This window comes from Ambystoma mexicanum, chromosome 13 (genome assembly GCF_040938575.1).
Source record: "Ambystoma mexicanum isolate Mex_15411 chromosome 13, UKY_AmexF1_1, whole genome shotgun sequence".
In the NCBI taxonomy this organism is placed as follows: Eukaryota; Metazoa; Chordata; class Amphibia; order Caudata; family Ambystomatidae; genus Ambystoma; species Ambystoma mexicanum.
In genome coordinates, this window is record NC_090938.1 from 471426859 (window position 1) to 471448305 (window position 21447).

Below are 21447 nucleotides of genomic sequence, written 5' to 3' on the forward strand. Positions count from 1 at the left end.
ACCAGCTGCTTCGCACAGGTGAGCACTTGGATCACCACAAACAACCTAAAACTCAACCGAGACAAAACATAACTCATGACCATCTCAACCAATGCAGCACCTGAAGCACCACTACACTGGTGTTCTGTAATGGGCACCTGCTCAAACGCCTCAAAAGCAATCAAGAAGAGGAAGCCCACTGACATTTTAGGTAACTAACCAAGAACAAGAAAGCTACCCACCTTGGACCCACAACTAATTTGACACTAAATTGATGCATGAGACTCACCTCAGTGCCAAACAATATACTCCACCAAGTCGTGACTGACACCTGAATACTGGCAAAAGAAACCTCTTCTACTTTTTTATAACTGACCTTGCCCCTGCACCCCTGCTCCACCTATCCACTAACCACTCAGATTTTCATGCACAACGAAGGCAGGACTGCAGACAGGTAACAAGGAAACTCAGGACTGGAATCTAGGAAGCTAAAGTCAGGTAACCCAGACTATGGGCACAGAACAAGGAACTGCAGGCAGGGAACAAGATCATTGGTGGTGAAGAGCAATGGGCTGCAGACAGGGAACAGACAACAGCAAACAGGGAAGCAGGGCTGCAGTGCAGGAATCACAGAGGTGCAGGACAGAAGGCAGGGGAGTGCAGGCAGAGTTTAGTTTCAGGGCTGCAAGTAGGGAGCAGAGGACACTGGAACAGTAGCAGTTTCTAGAAACAGCAGCAACAAGACAAAGCATAAATCCAAGGATCTAAGCATAAGTTTCTGTCAGCAAACTCAATGCAAGAGCCCTGTGCTCCTGCAAGCAGCTTCTTAAATAATGACCTGCCTTGTGCTGAAGCTGGCCCATCACCAGCAACTGGAACACCACCCTTGAAGGTAATCTGCCTCCTCTCTCTCTGGTGCTGGGAAAGTGAAAGCAGCACTGATCTCTAAGGCTTATGGGGATTGTAATTTTAAGACTGCTAAATAGGAATTGCCAGACAATGAGAACTGCAACCCATTGCATTATGGGATATGTAGTTGCTGAAATTAAATAAGGACATTCCAAAGTCTTACAAACGAAAAGTGAAGGCAAAGATATGAATAGGTATTGTCCAGGGAGGATAATGGTGATGAATGAGTCCCAAATAGATAGTCCACAATGGGTGTCAATTGGTGTACCAGTGACACAGTCCTGACAGCTGGCTGTCTGAGTGTCTCTCACATTTCTTATGGTTTTGCCCTTCACTAGGACAAGTAGGTTGGTTGCCTGAGCATCTTTCACTTTTCTTAGGGGTTTGCCCTTCACTGGAACGAGTATGGTTTCCTGAATCATTATATTTGTTTTTCGGTACTGATACGAATATAGTCAGGTCACTCGTTACATGTGCCATGGCTTCCTTTAATGTCCCTCTTGGGACTTTCTTATGGGCAATTGTTTATTAGTCTGTCTCTCCCGCAGACTAATTGGAATGCTTGTTCCTCACGGCTGCTTACCAGAGTGCAAAGCTGTGTTCTCTCTATGTAGCTGCTCCACCTGGTTTGCAACTCCTGAGTCACTCTCCGGCACTCCATTGTCCCTCTTACTTTTATGACGCTGTTCTGGGGCTTGCCCAGGTTTTCATTAGAGTCCGTTCTTTGTGTCTGAGTCATAAGCATTATGGCTCCTTTGGGTTTCTTCATCTCAGTACCTCACAGGTACTTATTCTATATTACTCCTGAAGTTTGACCGTCTCAGTACCAGACAGGTATTTTTCTTCTGGTGACACATAACAATAACAAATGTAAGAAGTTTCTTCAGGGTTTATGTCATCAAGTTGGCTCTTTATATATACAAAAAGAGGTCAGGGAACCCCTCTGCAAGAAAGAACACGCATGATAACCTGTTCTGTGGGAATGTTCCCACTCAGAGTCTACAGTCACATGTTTTAGCTAACTGTACCTTTCACAAAGGAAGAATATCCATTTGCATATGAAAAAGAATGTTCCTGGATTTCCAGCAGCTTTCGGTAATATAGAAAAGCGTGGATTTGTGGCAGCTGCTGCTTTTTGCTTAGGATGTTTTTCAGCCTGATGGTACAAAACCTCCCAACCTCTCCTCCTGCCACCATCACAATGGCAGAGGCAGTATTTGGAGCGTGGAATGTCCTTTTGTCGTGGCCCATTCACTGCACAACAGAATCGGACCTGAGGGCAGGGGGGGGGGGGTGGGAGTGCAGGGAGCGATTCAGAGGTCCATGAACATTTAGAAACTTGCTTCATGGAGGAAAACAACTTTTCCTAAAAGCACCATATTCTGTGAACCATCAAAGCCTCCACTCTTGCTTGTCCCTGATTTACAACCTCACAACAGCCTTTGTGACCGTAAGTAATGCAAGGCTGACATTGCAAGGGCAGCCTTCTTGGTGAGTCCTACTTTTGCATTAAAAAGGAGTTAAAATACAGTATTTGTGAGGTGTCAATAACATCTACTGTACAGGTATTTCATATTTAATCTAGGCATTTACCAGGTGGCAGCATCACTTTTCTGGTTTACTGAGGGCTAAACGACACTTTCGTAAACCAGAAAAGTGGTAGGTACACCATTTTAGAAGTGCTTGAAGTGACACTCGTGCACATGCTGTCACCAAAGCAAGAGATTGTATTAGTTTTTACAGCTGTTAAGGATGACAACTCCCTTACAATACTTCCACCGCGCTCTGAATGGCGCTGCTGAAAACTGGAGGGAAGGATGCCAGCTTTCCACTATGCCTTTTCCCCTGAGCCCAGAATCTGGCTTTGAATGGGTGCTAAGAGGCAGGTTTGTAGGCATTTTCTAAAGATAATAAGTGCAAAAGGGGGCCTGATTTAGAGGTTCATGTAAAAAAAAGAAATGTGTTTCTCAATGCAGGACCAACACATTTCTTAAAAGCACCATAAGAGGAGCAACTATTTCTTAAAGCGTTCAGAGAAAGTGTGTTGAACCCTTTGTCACCTAGTATTTTCAGTCCCAGCCCAGAGACCATGCATAATCATTGCATATGCAAACCCTGTAGTAAAGGAACACAAATTCAGTCCTAACAACATTTTCACACCCAAATTACCAGTTAAAACCCCTGTTGGGGTGATATTTGCGCAGCCGTCTGGTGAGGGCTGTGTTAAGCATCTAACCTAATGGTAAAATTGTGTTGCCCGAAAGGAAATACCAAAATCTCCTGTGAAAACTGCAGCAGAATGTTCCAGCTTAACTTGAGGAGGGTGAATAGCTAGCATGGAGGTACAAGTATTCCCAGTAGTCCTCACAAAAGAACACACCACAGTGATATACTGAAAAATCTATACTTTTTTTTAGTAAATCGCACGTATATCTGTTAAGGAAAAGTACTCAATTTAAACATAGCACTCAGCAGAGCATTTTGTAGCACAAAAAGCAGGATAGCCTCCCGCCATACCTGGAAACCTTTCCAAATATCGAATTGAAGCATCAATGCATTGAAGTAGAATTGTATTTAATCTTTATATTCGAGTTTAAACATTCCATCAGTTCTGTGGTAAATAGTCCATGTTCATGTACCTACATTCGAAACTTTACAGTATAACTATCCCCTCCCCACACGCCGCCCCATATGGTAATTGAAACAGATCACTATGGCATTAATGACATCTTTGTCCAGGCAAGGTCAGGTTGGTGGTAGATTGATTTATAATCATGTACACACAAATATCAATAACAGTCTGTCGCGTGTAAACCGAGAAGAAAATGTCCATGTGGTTAGAGAAGCATGACCAGATTTACTCCTCATGTGGTATATCACTCATCAATTTAATTTGAGTATGTATACTCAGTGTTGCTGTAATCTCCTTACCCACATACCCTCCTACAAATTGATCAAAAAGATTACTCCTGTCCAGTTGAGGGTGTGAGGTGTCGTTTCTTTATATAGGCTCGTCTTTCATAGGCGCAAGCTCTTGAGAGATGTCCCCATGTCAGGACGCTTGGATTTCCATTTAAGGATAATAGCCTTCAGGGCTGTGAAAAACATGGGTATGAGCTCTCTCACCATGCTATCTTCATGCCAGTCCTCCACGTCTAACCAGAACAATGTCGATATAGGCGAGTGTCATAGCGGACCCTTGTAATTGAGAGATTTACCACTAAGAAATCCAACTCTGGTGAATAATCCAGCGAGGGATCAATTCTGCCCTCCCTGGAATAGCTCTGCCCCGGGAACAGCCCTACACCTGAGATAGCTGTGCTCTGAAACACCGAAGCAGTAGAAGTTTGTCATTTTTATAGGGCCTTTATCCCATTTTAATCCCACCTCCAGCTGCAGCCCGTGTGAATCGCAGAGCCCCATTCCACTTTGTGCGGCTTTTACCATTTTATTTATTTTTTGATATTGCGCAAGCCACCTCGCGGCAGGTGCGCTTCCCCTCCACTTCCCATAGCCCCTTGTGTCCCCCTTTACCCACCCGCCTCCTAACAAGCCCCCCGACTCCTGATTGGGCCTAGTGCCCTCCCTGAAACACCTAGGAGGGTGTAATCGCCCTGCCTTCAGTCCACGCTGGTTTTTCACCTCCAGTTGCAGCCCGGGTGAGTCCCAGAGCCCCATCCCGCTTTGTGCCTGCATCGGTACAGACTTCCGATTCTAATTATTTTGCTTCGTGGCCAGGGTGAGTGGTGCTTTAGAGCCCCCAGGCCCCTCCTATTACTACTTTTGCAAGAAGCTCGCCCAATCCCCCTCTCCCGAGGTCTGATGCCACTTTTTGACCCCTCTTCACCTCTCATCCCTCCCCTGAGCCACGATTGGTTACAAAGACGTAATCCAATCCCCAATTGTGATTGGCCCAGAGCCCTCATAGAAATGATTGTGTTAGAACAGCCCACTGCCCTGTGAAGGACCCAAGGCAAAGGACAGCGCCTGCAGAGAAAACTGCAGACCCTGTTGGCCTGTGTTAGCCTGTGGGACCGGAAACAGTCAACCAGTAGCCACTAAGTGCAGTTACAGGCAGAGGGTGCAGCCATTACTGCCCCTGCTAAACTAGTCAAACCAAACCCTCCTTATTATCTTTGCCCTCAACCTGATTGTGCCGCATAGCCTGATTGTGCCGGATAGCCTGATTGTGCCGGATCTCTCACATCAAGAGAACTATTGGTGAGCATTATCTTGCAACTAGGTAGACTATACTCTGTGCTAGCTAGTTCAGATAAAATTGCATATCTGAGCCACCGTCAATTAGACAGAATTGTGAAGATTAGCCTCTGTCACATCTAGAGAGAATTGTAATACTAGCTCGCGTCACATCTGAACAGGTGTGTAGAATAGCATTGCGTCCCATCTAGACAGAACTGCAAAGATTAGATTGCGTCACATCTAGACAGAATTGTGAAGATTAGCATTGCGTGGATATGGGTTGTTTGTCCAAAAAAAAAACTTTACCTACTGCCCATTTGACCTAATTTATTTTTACCTACTGCGGTGAGAGACCGCCCACAACCTCCCTCTAAATGCGTGGGAAGACACCCCGCAACCCCCCTCAACTCCCCCCACCTCAACCTATTTTTTAATTGGTGTACCATTTGACTACCAAATTAGGTAAAAAAGATGCAGTCAAATGGGAGTAGGTCAAATTGGACAATACCCATTGTGTCACATTTAGACAGAAATGTGAAGATTAGCATTGCGTGCCATCTAGACAGAATTGTGAAGATTAGCAAGCGTCGCTCCTAAACAGCGATGCCACTAACCAACCCCACTAAACAATGTCACCCCTCTGCATACACCTCACACTCACAAACACACCTCCAAAGCACTACGAACCGCACGCAATTCACTACATCGCAACAACAAAACATAACATAACACACATAGCCTCGCACAACAACACATGACGGCTACCAACCAAAAAGCACACCTAAGCTCAGCAAAAGGTGTTAACCAAACTGAGGCTGCCAACAGCACATCACAGCTCTCATGCTCCTTTCCTGCTCAACCTTACTAACCCATCCCACCCTCCTTCCTTTTCAGATCCTCCAGAGCGCCAGGGGACCACTATGGTGGTGATGGTGCGTGGTATAAATAACCTTTAACCTTTGTATGGCCTCAACGTGCTTGTAGGAGGAAGGCACTTGGGGGACCAAAGTCCAATATATGGGAAAGATTGTCAAAGATGTTTGTAATGCGTATATGCATTTCGCAGAAGTAATTTATTGGTGGTATGGCCAAGCCCGGCTAAGCTACCCATGATGGTCAGGCAGGTGGATGGGTACTTGGATTATTTATTATGCATTTGTAAGGCGCTTATACTTCAAGTAAATTGTGTTTCAAAGCGCCCACATGGCAACAGGGAGGGAACATGGGAGTGAAAGGCAAATATAATAATGAGAGAGGCTGTCCTACTAGGCCTTGTGAGCATTCAGAGCGGTGAGAGCTCGAGTGCAAGAGACTCGCTGTGTCCAGCTACACAATATCTTTTGTCACAGGACATAGCTGCATTCTGATGGCAGAAGTGTCGTGCTTTGTGTTTAGTCTGGTGTATGATGGTGAATGCGTGCAGGAATGCGGCCGTGCCTGTGGCTTAGTTTCATCAAAATGGAGTTGGACAGGTTTAATACATTAGCGATACTTCAGTGAATGCCTTGGGCCATGTCCTTGGCCCTATTCTAAAGTCTCGGTAGAAGAAGAAATTAATGGCAACTTTCTGCATGCGGCCAGCTGTAGTGTATTTCGTCAAAATTCAATCCATAGGCTACACGCTCTGAAACACTTGTGTATGAGAGCGATACAAATAAAATATCATATCAGACTCTACATTCACCTAGAACTAATATATTGGCTACATTCAACTGGGTTCAGTACATTAGGTAGATTCTGCATTCACCCAGATTCAATAATAATTTGCATTTAATACAGCGCACCGAACCCTCAGGCATCTGGGCGCTAGTTACAGGTAGTGCATGTATGATAGTGAAGTGCGGAAAGAAAATGGAACTGTTTTTTTAATAGTTAAAAGCCGGTAGAGAGTGAAATTGTGCAGGGTATACAATTTGGAATGCAGCGCCTCATATTGCAAGGGGCTAGATACATCAAACATGCAGTCTCAAGTAAGCAAAGAGCGTAGTTGTCCAGTGTTAGGCAAGGTTGTATGCAGTAGCTTTTGGGTGCACTACAACAAACCTGACCTCTTGGTAATAGGAACCCAATCTTTGGTATAAGTCTGCACTACAAAGGTTGGTAGCGTGTGGAGCAGCCAGGTTTATCCCAAGAGGGGTCAATGTGAGCTGTAGGGGAGTTACACAGAGATTCAGAGTGACAAGTATTCAAATAAACTCTTACACACAACGTTTCTTGATAAAACAATTATTAATTTAATTATCAGTCAGTTAGAATAAGCCTTCTTCAGAAGGGAGTAATATAAAGCACCACATAAATATACTTAAAAAATACACACTCTTAGTTATCTACATCAGCAGATACCCATTTGGGATGACACACAGGCACTACCCACACCCTCAGGCGACTTCAATAGCTAGGGTGTTGTTGGCATTCATATATTACTGTTGCATTTAGAATATTGTTGGGAGTAGTGTTAAAGAGAAGAGAGTTCAGAATAAAACAAGTATTCACACAGTTATTCTCAAGCAGGTTATTGCAAGGCCTAGCAGGTGAGTGTTGTGGGCGCAATCCGATGAGATTTTGCTAATAAAAAAGAGGTATTGGAGCCCCCAGGCCCTGCATCCCCTCGCTGCCTTCTCCTTCCTGATTCACACCCTCCCGCCTCCCATCCCGCCCGCCGTCCCCAATTGGTTGAATGCTCTCGTGGCTTGGGTCTAGCAACCTGTACTAGCCTTGCCTGCTTGCTTTGCAACACCTAGCAGGTGAGTGTTGGGGGCACAATCTATGCGAGATTTTGTCCAACAAAAAGAGATCTTTGAGCCCCCAGGCCCCGCATCCCCTCGCTGCCTTCCCCTTCTTGATTCCCTCCCTCCAGTTTCCTATCCCGCCCATCATCCCTGATTGGTCGAATGTCCTCATGGCTTGGGTCTAGCAACCCATAGTACCCTTGCCTGCTTCCATTGCAAGACCTAGCAGGTGAGTGTTGTGGGCGCAATCCGCAGAGATTTTGCCCATAAAAAAGAGGTCTTGGAGCCCCCATGCCCTGCATCCCCTCGCTGCCTTCCTCTTCCTGATTCCCTTCCTCCCGCCTCCCATGCCGCCCACCGTCCCTGATTGGTTGAATGTCCTTGTGGCTTGGGTCTAGCAACCCGTAGTAGCCTTGCTTGCTTCCTTTGCAAGACCTAGCAGGTGAGTGTTGTGGGCGCAATGCGCCAAGATTTTGCCCATAAAAAAATGAGGTCTTGGAGCCCCCAGCCCCCGAATACCCTCGCTGCCTTCTCCTTCCTGATTCCCTTCCTCCCGCATCCCATCCCGCCCACCGTCCCCGATTGGTTGAATGTCCTCGTGGCTTGGGTCTAGCAACCCGCAGTAGCCTTGCCTGCTTTCTTTGCAAGACCTAACAGGTGAGTGTTGAGGGCGCAATCTGCTGAGATTTTTCCCATAAAAAAAGAGGTCTTGCAGCCCCCACGCCCTGCATCGCCTCGCTGCCTTCCCCTTCCTGATTCCCTTCCTCCCGCCTCCCATCCTGCCCAGCATCCCTGATTGTTTGAATGTCCTTGTGGCTTGGGTCTAGCAACCTGTAGTAGCCTTGCCTGCTTTCTTTGCAAGACCTAACAGGTGAGTGTTGAGGGCGCAATCTGCCGAGATTTTGCCCATAAAAAAAGAGGTTTTGGAGCCCCCTGGCCCTGCATCCACTCACTGCCTTCCCCTTCCTGATTTCCTTCCTCCCGCCTCCCATCCTGCCCACCGTTCCCGATTGGTTGAATGTGCTCGTGGCTTGGGTCTAGCAACCAGTAGTAGCCTTGCTTGCTTCCTTTGCAAGACCTAGCAGGTGAGCGTTGAGGGCGCAATCCACTGAGATTATGCCCATAAAAAGAGGTCTTGGAGCCCCCAGGCCCTGCATACCCTCGCTGCCTTCCCCTTCCTGATTCCCTTCCTCCCGCCTCCCATCCCGCCCACCGTCCCTGATTGGTTGAATGTCCTTGTGGCTTGGGTCTAGCAACCTGTAGTAGCCTTGCTTGCTTCCTTTGCAAGACCTAGCAGGTGAGTGTTGTGGGTGCAATGCGCCAAGATTTTGCCCATAAAAAAAGAGGTCTTGGAGCCCCCAGGCCCGAATTCCCACGCTGCCTTCCCCTTCCTGATTCCCTTCCTCCCGCCTCCCATCCTGCCCAGCATCCCTGATTGGTTGAATGTCATCGTGGCTTGGGACTAGAAACCCGTAGTAGTCTTGCCTGCTTCCTTTGCAAGACCTAGCAGGTGAGCGTTGTGGGCGCAATCCGCCAAGATTTTGCCCATAAAAAAGAAGTCTTGGAGCCCCCAGGCCCTGCATCCCTTCGCTGCCTTTCCCTTCCTGATTCCCTTCCTCCCGCCTCCAATCCTGCCCACCGCCCCCGATTCGTTGAATGTCCTTGTGGCTTGGATCTAGCAACCCGTAGTAGCCTTGCCTGCTTCCTTTGCAAGACCTAGCAGGTGAGCGTTGTGGGTGCAATTCGCCGAGATTTTGTCCATAAAAAAGAGGTCTTGGAGCCCCCATGCCCCGCATCCCCTTGCTGCCTTCCCCTTCCTGATTCCCTTCCTCCCGCCTCCCATCCTGCCCAGCATCCCTGATTGGTTGAATGTCCTCGTGGCTTGGGACTAGAAACCCGTAGTAGCCTTGCCCGCTTCCATTGCAAGACCTAGCAGGTGAGTGTTGTGGGGGCAATCCGCAGAGATTTTGCCCATAAAAAAGAGGTCTTGGAGCCCCCTGGCCCTGCATCGCCTCGCTGCCTTCCCCTTCCTGATTCCCTTCCTCCCGCCTCCCATCCCGCTACTGGCCCTGATTGGTTGAATGTCCTTGTGGCTTGGGTCTAGCAACCCGTAGTAGCCTTGCTTGCTTCCTTTGCAAGACCTAGCAGGTGAGTGTTATGGGCGCAATGTGCCAAGATTTTGCCCATAAAAAAAGAGGTCATGGAGCCCCCAAGCCCCGAATCCCCTCGCTGCCTTCCCCTTCCTGATTCCCTTCCTCCGGCCTCCCGTTCCGCCCACCATCCCCGATTGGTTGAATGTCCTCGTGGCTTGGATCTAGCAACCTGTACTAGCCTTGCCTGCTTCCTTTGCAAGACCTAGCAGGTGAGTGTTTTGGGCGCAATCCACAGAGGTTTTGCCCATAAAAAAGAGGTCTTGGAGCCCCCTGGCCCTGCATCCCCTCGCTGCCTTCCCCTTCCTGATTCACTTCCTCCCGCCTCCCATCCCGCCCACCATCCCTGTTGGTTCAATGTCCTCGTGGCTTGGGTCTAGCAACACGTAGTAGTCTTGCCTGCTTCCTTTCCAAGACCTAGCAGGTGAGCGTTGTGGGCGCAATGCGCCAAGATTTTACCCAGAAAAAAGAGGTCTTAGAGCCCCCATGCCCTGCATCCCCTCGCTGCCTTCCCCTTCCTGATTCCCATCCTCCCGCCTCCCATCCCGCCCACTGTCCCCGATTGGTTGAATGTCCTTGTGGCTTGCGTCTAGCAACCCGTAGTAGACCTGCCTGCTTCCTTTGCAAGACCTAGCAGGTGAGTTAATTGCCCAGTGTAAAATTGAGGCCTCAGCCCCCTGTCCATTTCCATGTGCAGCCACGCCCTTTCCTTCCCACATCCTGCCACCCCCGCCCACAGCCCTAATTGGGCCAACCTTGACTCTTAATTTACCCTCCCAGGGCAGCCTTCTGCCCGGCAGCCCCTTTGGCTAAAGGCCCAGAGGCAAAGGGCGGCTCCTATATTGGCGGCTCCAGAAAGTGTCAGCAGGTGTCCGCAGGGGAAGCCAGTTAAGCCAGTGACCAGCCGTCAACCAGCAGCAACCAAAAAAAGTAAGTGTGCATGGGTGGGGAGTCAACATTACCTTACCCCACAACTGTGAATTTAAGCAATTCCGCACTTAGTCAGAATTGTGAACATTAGCCTGCGGCAGACGCAGACAGAATTGTGAATGTTAGCAATGCCGCACTTAGTTAGATTTGTGAAGTGTAAATGCAACTATGCCGTCTGATTATAACTTGGCCTAAGCCACTCGTATCACTTTTCGCATCATGAAACAATGTTGCAACATGTGAACCTGAAAATGATTGCTTGAGAAGCCATTTTGTGTAAGGAGGCAATTTTTAGTTTTTGTTCTGCTCTCTGCTCATTGATACATATATTCTGGTTTTCAGCTTCAGCACAGTAACTGACCGCTGCTTGAACTTCGAGTTGCTTACATAGTTAGGAATGCCAGGCTGCCACATGATTTGTTTTGTCTTATAATGAAAGAACCTTGAAGCTGTACATAAGCATGAATAATCTGTAAACCCAGGTGCCGTTCTGTCTAGTTAGGTCATTATAGCAGGCAAATAGAAAGAATTATACATGGCTGTATGTGCTCCCCCGCGGGAGTTGTTATTCATTTCTGCTTGAGAACTGTCTGACCTTAGCATAGAGAGATAACATTGGAAGGCAAGACAAGGAATGCCACCTCATTATAGGGAACATGATATGTTTTCCTCCATCCAGATGCACCCGGTTCTCAGATAGTAAATTGTCTTGGCACTGGCAGCAAGAGTGTAGAATGTTTTGGTATAATGAATTACGCAGTAACCCCTTGAACCCTAGCCTGATGATGTCTGGACAAAGGGGGCCAGTTAATGCCTTCTAATGCAGTTAAGTTTGCTATATATGTGCCTGTTATACTTGTGCTCTGTCTCTCTCTCTCTCTCTCTCCTCAGAGTGTCCTTTACACATCGTGGGGTGCTGAGATCCATTTGATCAAATGCTAATATTGAATAAATATGTTTGACTTTGGATCCTTGTGACTCGCATGTCATTTGTATATGGTTGTATGCCTTAATTCCGGTCTTTGATCCGCCAAGATGGTGCCTGAATAGGGACCCTCCCACTGATGCCCCATCACGGAGACAAGCGAGGACAAGGTAACTGGACCAAGATCGGCGTGTACCTTAGGGGCGCCCCTATGCAAAGTGAGAAGTGATTCCTCCGCAGATCTCAGCACAGCCCTTCTCTGGCCGGCAGACAGCGTCTTGTGAGAACGGCGGCGAGGGTCCCGGAATTGAAGCAGTTTTGGCCAGGACACGCCAGACATGATGACTGCGTCTTTCAAGACGATTGTTGAAATCAGGTGAGACGTGCCCCGATACCCGATATCCCTAATATTTGTTGTTGAGAGTTGCCTTGCAAGAAGCAAATGCCCAGGTAAAGAGAGTACGGGTTGTAACTATGCCTGGTAAATTTGCATCCTGCTTTGCTAGATTTTTGCATTGCAGAAGTCGATCTTTGGAATACGGCCAACCAGCGCCACCCCAAGGGTCGCCGGCATATGAAATGTATGTAAAATATGGACTAGGAGCAATAGTTTTTAATACAATTTGGCACAGACAAACTAGGCATGAACCCGAACTTCAATGGCCAAATTACGGCAGTTTTGAGCTAGCCCGCATAGCACACTTAGAAACTGTATTGTTAGCGAAAAGGCCAGGCCCACCGCATTTGACACTATCAGGTACTGGAAGAAGGAAGCGACACAACACTTGCGAAGTAGAGAAAAGCATGCACGCAAACATAAGACTAATGCTGAGAAAGCATTAGAGCATGACCAACAGAGACAAGAAGATAAAATCAGAGATTTAGACAGGGCATTCCAATTAGAGATACAGAAGATATATCCCTCTCAGGATATGCATGTGTCAGATCAATTGATAAATAAGATATTGAATGAGCAAAGGTGTAACCCAATTGATGATTCCACTGCACCGCCTCCCTATGTACCGCCTCCGGCTGCTCCCCTCCTTGCACCCCCTCCTGTGTTGGCACCTGTGCCAATTGTTGCGGTCGCTACTCCCTCTCTCCCATCTGCGCCGTCAGCGTCATTTCCTTCGCCACCTAGCGAGGCAGATTTGCATGTTGACTCTCGCCTGAGTGGTTCTGCCCCATTGTCAGAGGTTTATAATGATTATAGGGAAACCCGTAGTACAGTTAGCAAAGAAAGGAAGATGGACTTGCACGGGTGGGCTGAAACATATGTTGAAGGGGGCGATGAAGGCGCCACTTTATCTGCTTTGTCAGATCATTGGGATTTCACTGACCAAAAGGTACTGATTGAAAGAATGGCTTCATATTTGGTTGAGATATGGGGTGATTTAACGGATGAAGTTGCGCCGCAAGACTTGCATGACCAGGTGATCCTTGCTGGACTTGTAGTAACAGAGCGAAGATGCAAAATTATTTGAGTAGAATATTTGTGTTCAAGAGAGAACTTGATCGTTTACACAATTTATTTGTAGACAACCATAAAATGCAGACATCGTATGTTCAGAAGCGGTATTTCCTTCCTTCAAAACCGGTTAGTGAAGAGATGCGTATTTGTGTGAGAGATGCCCTTAGGTGGATTTCAAATGCCACTATTCCCCCGATTGAAATTCATGATACATTTTGTCAATACACTGCTGCGATGCAAAGGAAAGTGTTACAGGTGATGGTCGAGTATTTACAGGACGATTGTATGAAACGTAATGCATGTTGCCCGGCTGATTTAATGCTGATTTATAAAAGAGCTTTTTCACCAGAAACCCCATTGAGTGCATTGTCTCTTGATCTGGCCCTATTGTTGAATAGACGTTTAGACCTTCCCATGATTAACCCGCACACTATGCAGTTACCTATGAGAGAGGTTCTACCAACATTTGTTCCCAAGGTAAAAATTCCAGCCGTTAATGCAGGTGATGCACACTCAATTCCATGTCCCATTCTCTCGCCAAGAAGTAAATACACTTAAACAGTCGATTCCTGATATCAATCAATCAAACAAGTTTATTCGGAAGTATAAAAAATTCCATTAAACGACAAAAAGAAATAAATTACACGTTTTCAACATTACAAAGACACCAATTATATAAAAGACAGATAAAAGTAGATACCGAAAATTACAGTTCACAATCTACAATAATAAAAAAATATATATATAACTGGCACTTACTTGCCGATCGGGAGGGGATATTTAAAAGTTATACATTATAATCAAGCATAAAACAAGACTCAACCACTTTTCCCCATACACAGTTCATTGTAAAAATTAGTAGCACTAACTACCCCCCCTTGCAGATTTAATAAGTTCTTTCTAAAATACATCGCTCTTTTTAAAAAGGTCAACAGAGCCCAGGATGTAAAAACTGACTCGGCACTCAGAAGAAACTCAAGTGCGACCTTGTGTGAACAAATCTCCGTTTTCTTGAGGGCGGGGACCAGGGTCATTCTGCGGATACCCGCATAACCTATGCAAAAGAACAACACATGCAAAAGGTCCTCACGCTTGTGGCCACAGACTGGGCAGCCGGCATCACTGGGAAAACTTTTCCAGTTGCACGTGTTTCCCTGTAGCCGAAGACAATCAAAGCGGGCCCTCGTAATCAGCCACCTATGTTTTAAAAGTGCTCCTAATCAAATATGGTTGGATTCCAGAGAGATTGCTGATGCTAGAGTGAAAAGAATCACATTTCTGAGTGTATCCCAGGAGAGTTTTTTTCCTAGCTACAATTTCTCCCAGTTTAACCTTGTAGGCTGCCCCCTCAGGCTTAGTGACTAAAGATTCAGGCGGAAACAGGGCACTTAGGTTAACTTCCCCCAATTTAGCAGAGACATAGGCCAACCATGGGATTTTTTTCCATCCTGATCTGCCCAACACAGTACGTAAGATAAAATGGCACAGAGTTGCGTGTTCATTAACCCACAGCCGAATCCAAAAAAGTAAAGGTGCCATCGCCCACTGATCCTCCCAGAACTCTGCCCCCAGTTCTCTGTGAATAGCTATTCCGGGGGCGCTGGTCGGTAGCCCCAGCAGGTTTTTAAAAAATTTGTTTTCTTTACCTTGGATTTCAGCCGCGTTTTGGAAACCCCAAATGGCTGCACCATACAGGGTGGTTGCCAAAGTTTGTGCACCATAAATTTTCAGGATCACGTCAAGCAGCTGGGCTCTACTTTTTGACGCAAATCTAAAGAGTCCTGATATTAGAAAGAATCCTTCTGGATTCTATAAGGAACTTGAATCTGTTTTACATTCATCTGTGTTTACATTAGGCGATATTGATTTGTTATTTCCTGTTATTTTGCCTGCTGACATCTGGAAACAGATTAGGTCCGTGGATGACGGGCCAGGATTAGGTGACACATGAGCTGCCATGACACAAGCAGACAGGGATAGGAAGGCTGGTGAGCGACCGCCGCAGATTATCTTAACATTGCCTATGAACATTGTCACTAAATTGAAAACGATTGTCCCAGAAAAAAGAATTGTTTGGGACAAACTCACTGCTTGCATGCAAAACAAGTTGGAAGGTGCTACAGAATATTTTAATAGGTTTGAGGAAGTGTGTTTGGATTTCAGTGGACAAGATCTGAGTACGGAGCCAGGTAAAAGACTGTTGTCGACAAGTTTGTGCAAGGTTTGTTGCCCGAAATACAGACACTGCTTATGACGTCTGAAAGTGCATGGCAAGCAAAGTCGCAATCTGAGGTTCTGCACATGGCTCAGTATTATGAAAATAGAGTGAATGCAGAGAAGGATAAGGTGGAGAAAAAGAAAGGGGAATTGAAAACAAGGGTTTTGCTTCAGCAAGTGGCAAGGGGAGCTAGAGATGGCAACGCACAGTTTAGAGGGCAGCACGCACCACAGGGCCAGGCCCAATTAGGTCCCCCATCCATTAACCAATGTCCATACTGTAGACAAGAAGGCCATTGGCGTGCACAATGCCCAATCCTCCAGCAGAGAGCGAAAGGTACCCTTTCTAGACGATCGAGGGGACGTCCAGGCCTATGGGATCCTGGAAGGAATAATTATGCAAATAATTCACAATCACAGCCACAGACACAACCCCAAGAAGGCCAAGGGAACCAACAACAGAATACAGATGGCAGGAACATATTCGATAATCCCTCCAATGCATATTACACTGAAGACTTTACATCTGATGATGTACGTTTCCCATAGGACAGCCCAAAACAGGGTCTGGAACCAGTACCTATTCCCATTGATCAAAAAGGGCCCTACGTAGAGATGAGAATTGGGAATAGGGAGCATGTATTCTTAGTAGACACATGCACACAGAAATGCTCAATTGACCATCAGCGGGTTCCAGATATACCACTGTCAGGGCAAAGCAATGTTTCCGTAGGGTTCTCAGGTACACCAGTAATCTGCCCGGTTTCAATGCCGGTGCCCATCACATTGGGTCCTTTCACTGAGCAGTGTCCATTCCTACTGACCAAGAATTGTGGTGAGAATTTGTTGGGGTTAAATTTCTTGAAGAAATTGAATGCTGTGATTTACTGTTCTCCGGGTGGAGTGTATTTAACCACAACAAAATCCTGTTTCGCAGTTTTTATTTATGCCATTGCCAACTGAATTAAGTACAGTCCCCAGCATGTCTATAGGCCGTGAATCATAATGTTGTTGGTGTTTTGCAAGTAGAACCAGTCCACATTACCTTGAAACCTGGTGTTTCCTTGCCACATATCCCGCAGTATAAAATCTCGGTTGAAGGTGAGCAGGCCTTGAAAAGCATTGTCTCTGATTTGGTACATAGAGGAGTAATTGAAGAAATTGCAGGGAGTGTGTGTGTAATAGTCTGATTCTTCAGGTGTACAATAAAGGGGATAATGCGATTCCGTTCTGTTTTATTATTGATTTGCGTGCGATTAACAAGATTGTTGCTCCACAGTTCCCGATTGTCCCAGATGTTACTATGATTCTAACTATGATCCTGGATACCGCCACTCATTTTAGCTTCATTGATTTGAAGAATGCTTTCTTTAGCATTCCAGTGCATGCTTATAGCAGATATTTGTTCGCTTTCACATTAGGTGGTCGCTCCTTCACCTTTACACGAGTACCACAAGGCTACACAGAAAGTCCGAGCATCTACAGCAGGGCCCTGAAAGAACAGTTGGACACGTTAGAATTACCCCCCACATGCACATTATTACAGTACATTGATGACTTGCTGATAGCCGCAGATTCAGAGGATGCTAGCAAGGAGGGCACTGTATTGTTATTGACACACTTAGCAGAACACGACCATAAAGCATTACTTAAGAAATTCCAATATTGTAGCCAGGAGGTGGCCTATTTAGGATACCTCCTGTCGAAAGAGGGCAGACGCTTGACGCCAGAACGAATTCGGAGCATATCTGATATGTCTGTCCCAAATACGCAGAAAGAGGTCAGAGCTTTAATTGGCATGGCGTCATATTGTAGACAGTGGATCCCGAACTTTAGTTTGATAATTAAGCCTATGTTGGCATTGACGAAGAAGGATATTCCTTCACCCTTGCCATGGAACATGGACTGTCAGACAGCATTCGATTTGCTCAAAGCTGCATTGTGTTCAGCTCCAGTTTTGGGCACAAGGAATTATGAAAAAAATGTTGTCCTGTTTGTGCATGAAAGAGATGGATGCGCTTTGGCTGTATTGACACAGGACCATGCGGGGCAGAATAGACCATGCTGTTATTTTTCCTCCACACTGGATCCTGTTGCATGCACTTTGCCGCGTTGTCTGAGAGCTGCTGCTCCTGCCGCTGTGTCAGTAAAGCAAAGTGAGGAGATGGTTCTGGGTCACTCTTTAACCGTCATGGTACCTCACTCAGGAGACGTTCTGCTGAATAGAGCGCAGACACAACATCTCATGTCGGCTCGGCTAACAAGGTACGAGCTGATTCTCTTTGCTCCGCATATCCAAATTAAGAGATGTTGTGCCTTGAATCCGGCTGAATTGCTGCCTTCTCCACAGGAGACAGAAAACTGTGACATTGTATCACATGATTGCCTTTTTGTAACTGAACAAGATACTAAGGGAAGGGTTGACCTCACTGACACACCCTTGAGAGAACCAGACAGAGAGCTATTTTGTGATGGCCCATGTTTTAAATTACCAGACCGCACATCCACTGCTGGCTATGCTATCACCACTTTGGCTACTGTTGTAGATAGTAAACGAATCCCACATAACTCGGCCCAAGCCGCAGAAATAATCGCCTTGACTAGAGCCTGTGAAATATCTGAAGGTCTTAGTGTAAACATATTTACCAATAGCCAATATGCATTTGGGGTAGTTCATAACTTTGGATGTCTGTGGGCTGAGAGGGGTTTCTTAACATCGCAATGCACAAAGATCCAGCATGGCACTTTGATAGTGCAGTTGTTGTCGGCATTCGCACTCCCAACCAAACTAGCAATAATGAAATGCACCGCACATCAAAAAGTGACGGATGACGTGGGAAAAGGAAGTGCTTTTGCCAACGGAATTGCCAAGCAAACTGCAAATGATGTGCACTCCGAAATGTACATTTTAGATTCAGCAAAATGGGTCACTGAAACTTGCGTAATGGAGGAAGGGATTGGTAGCGTAAAGGAGATTCAGACATAAGCTACTCCCGAAGAAATCAAGCAATGGTCAGAGGGTCCCGCGGGACTAGACAATGAGGGTTGTTGTGTTGAGCATACCAAACAAAGATGGATGTTACCCAATGCATATGTTACCGCCATAGTCCCATGGCACATGGTCCGACACATATATGTGCGAAAAAAGATCTGTCAGCTTTTAGACCCTGTCTGGTATAATGAGAACATCCCAAAGGTTGCTGAATGACTTGTCCAAAACTGTATGGTATGTCTTCAACATAACACTGGAAAGGGAACACCGACACCAAAGGGTAGTTTTGGTCCTCCCCCCATGCCATTTGAAGTGATACACTTTGACTTCATTGAGATGGAGCATTGCCAGAACTACAAATATGTCCTGGTGGTAATTTGTGCTTTTAGTAAATGGGTTGAGGCCTACCCACTGAAAGATTGTACAGCTATGTCTACAGCCAAATCCATGCTGAAGCAGTACTTCCCCAAGTTTGGGTTGCCAAGAGTAATTTGGTCTGACAATGGCCCGCATTTTGTTGCAGCAGTAATACTGCAAATATGCGCAGGCCTGCAAATTGACAAACGTTTTCACTCAGCGAGGCATTTTCAGGGTGCCAGACTTGTGGAACGTCACAACGGTATTCTGAAGAATAAACTTGCAAAAGTATGCGCCCAAAGCAAATTGAAATGGCCAGATGCCTTGCCCTTAGCCTTACTCTCAAGGCGGACAACCGCACAATCAAGAACAGGTCTCTCCCCTTATGAGATCATCATGGGGAGGCCAGCAAACATATGGAATGTACCTAGGCCCAGGAAGTTGCGTGACATAGAATACCCTTTGTTGGCCGATTACTGTTATCAGTTGACTCAAAACTTGCGTTTGATTCATCAGCAGGTGCGAGAGGCTCTTCCTGCCAAATACGAAGGGCCAGGTCATCGTCTGCGGCCAGGGGACTGGGTCCTTATGAAAGACTTTGATCGAAGAAACTGCCTTGAACCTCAGTGGAAGGGTCCCTTCCAGGTCCTCCTGGTCACCCAGACTGCAATACGTGTCGAAGGCTGAAAGCATTGGATCCATGCCACACACGATAAGTGGATCCCGCTTCCTCTGCCCTATGACAAGTGGGACGACAAAGACATTGATGACTCCATCTCTCAGAATGCATCATCACTGATCGACTCGCAGAATGCCAAGCCTGAGTTGAATCTACTTCCTGAGCCTGAAGGGATTGGGGAGCTTGCAGCGCCATCTTTGCTGCTTTCCTTATTATCTGCATCATCCTCCACCAATGAAGTCATTGCATCTTCACATGTTCCTTGAGACGATGGCATTTTGTTTTCTGATAATTCCCTGCCTGGTGCATCCAGGTACAATCTGCGAAGATGTGACAAGAGGAACGCTACAACTTTGTAGTAGCCTTTATCTTCGGCCCTGCAACTTGAAGGGCTGGGGAGAGGGGCTAGGGAAAGGGAGCGTATGAGCCAGAAGGAGGCACTGACACGCGCTTTCCCAGTGCTTTTTGAAGGTGTACGGTCTTTGGTCATTGTTCCAACACCTCTGTGATCTACTTGCGTTCTGGTTGAACCAACGAATTGAAGGATACCTGAATCATGCCAGCCCCCTCATCAACCCTCTGGTTGAAGTTCAAAAGAGGGCAAGGGGTTGGCAAGGACAGACAAGATGGCTACAGACAAGACTAACAGTGCGATCAGGTGCTGCCTATGAGGAAACTGTAAGAGTTTGACAGCGAAGCTCTAAAACTGACACTGAGAAGCTTTTAGAGAACTATGCCTCTGTTTGGAGCCACCCGTACAGACAATGCTGATGACCACTTTGATGAAGTTAGACATGTGCAAATGAAACAGTGGTCCTTGAAGGCCAAATGTATATTGATCATGGTATTCGCATGTGTTGCAATAGTTTTGATAATCCTGTTATGGTATTTGGAGCACTTACATCCGCTTGATAATATGTTACCAACTATGAGCACGACCACAATGGTTACCCCACACATCCTTTGTCATACTCTCCATCCTCGGGACGTTAAACATAGAGGGGCTTATGACAACAACACCCTCTTGTTGATAATGAACGCCACACATGCCATCCTGAACAAAACAAACTACTGGGTTTGCTCACATCTACCCCAGCATGGGGAGAGAGGGCTGGGTTGGTACATACATCCTCTCCCTCTGACTACTGCCTGTTATGCCTCTCTTAGGGCGTTAATTTTTGGAAGATGGAATGATAGTGCTACAGGGAACTTCGATGGTACTAACATTAATGACTTTGACAGACTTGTATTGACACCATTGGGTTGTTCGATATTTTCAGACAAAAGCAAACCAAACATTGCATCCACCAGACCTGTCGATAGGCTTTCCAGACCCTATCAATCTATGATCACTTTCAAGATGGCTCTTGTGGGCAACAGGGATGCCATACCACCCTCCTACACAATAAACCATAGCCCACACTCTGTTCCGTTTTGTATGCAAAAAAATGGCACTCGCCAAATGGGCAATTTTGATCGGTGCACCTTAAATACTGCTGTCTTAGGGCATGAAGACAGATCATTGTACATAGGGGGTCCCATTTATTTTGTATGCGGGGTTGAGGCATACCCATGGTTACCCAGGGATTGGGGAGGTACCTGCTACTTGGGGATACTCTTGCCAGTAGTATATCTTGCAACTACTTCTGAAATTTCCAAAGCACACCCCGGGCGGCAGATAGATGGTGATACAGCCTGGGAAATTTTTGGGGATGTGGCAAAATCTTTTGTACCCTTCTGGAGACAGGCAATCAACTTGTACAACATTAGGAGATTGGCCAGAGTCCTGGAGAAGACGATCAATGAAACAGCAGACAAAATGTATAATATGACATTAGAGCAAAAGGCAATCAGGCTGGTGGCCCTTCAAAATAGGATGGTGCTTGACGTCATCCTGGCAGAGCGTGGT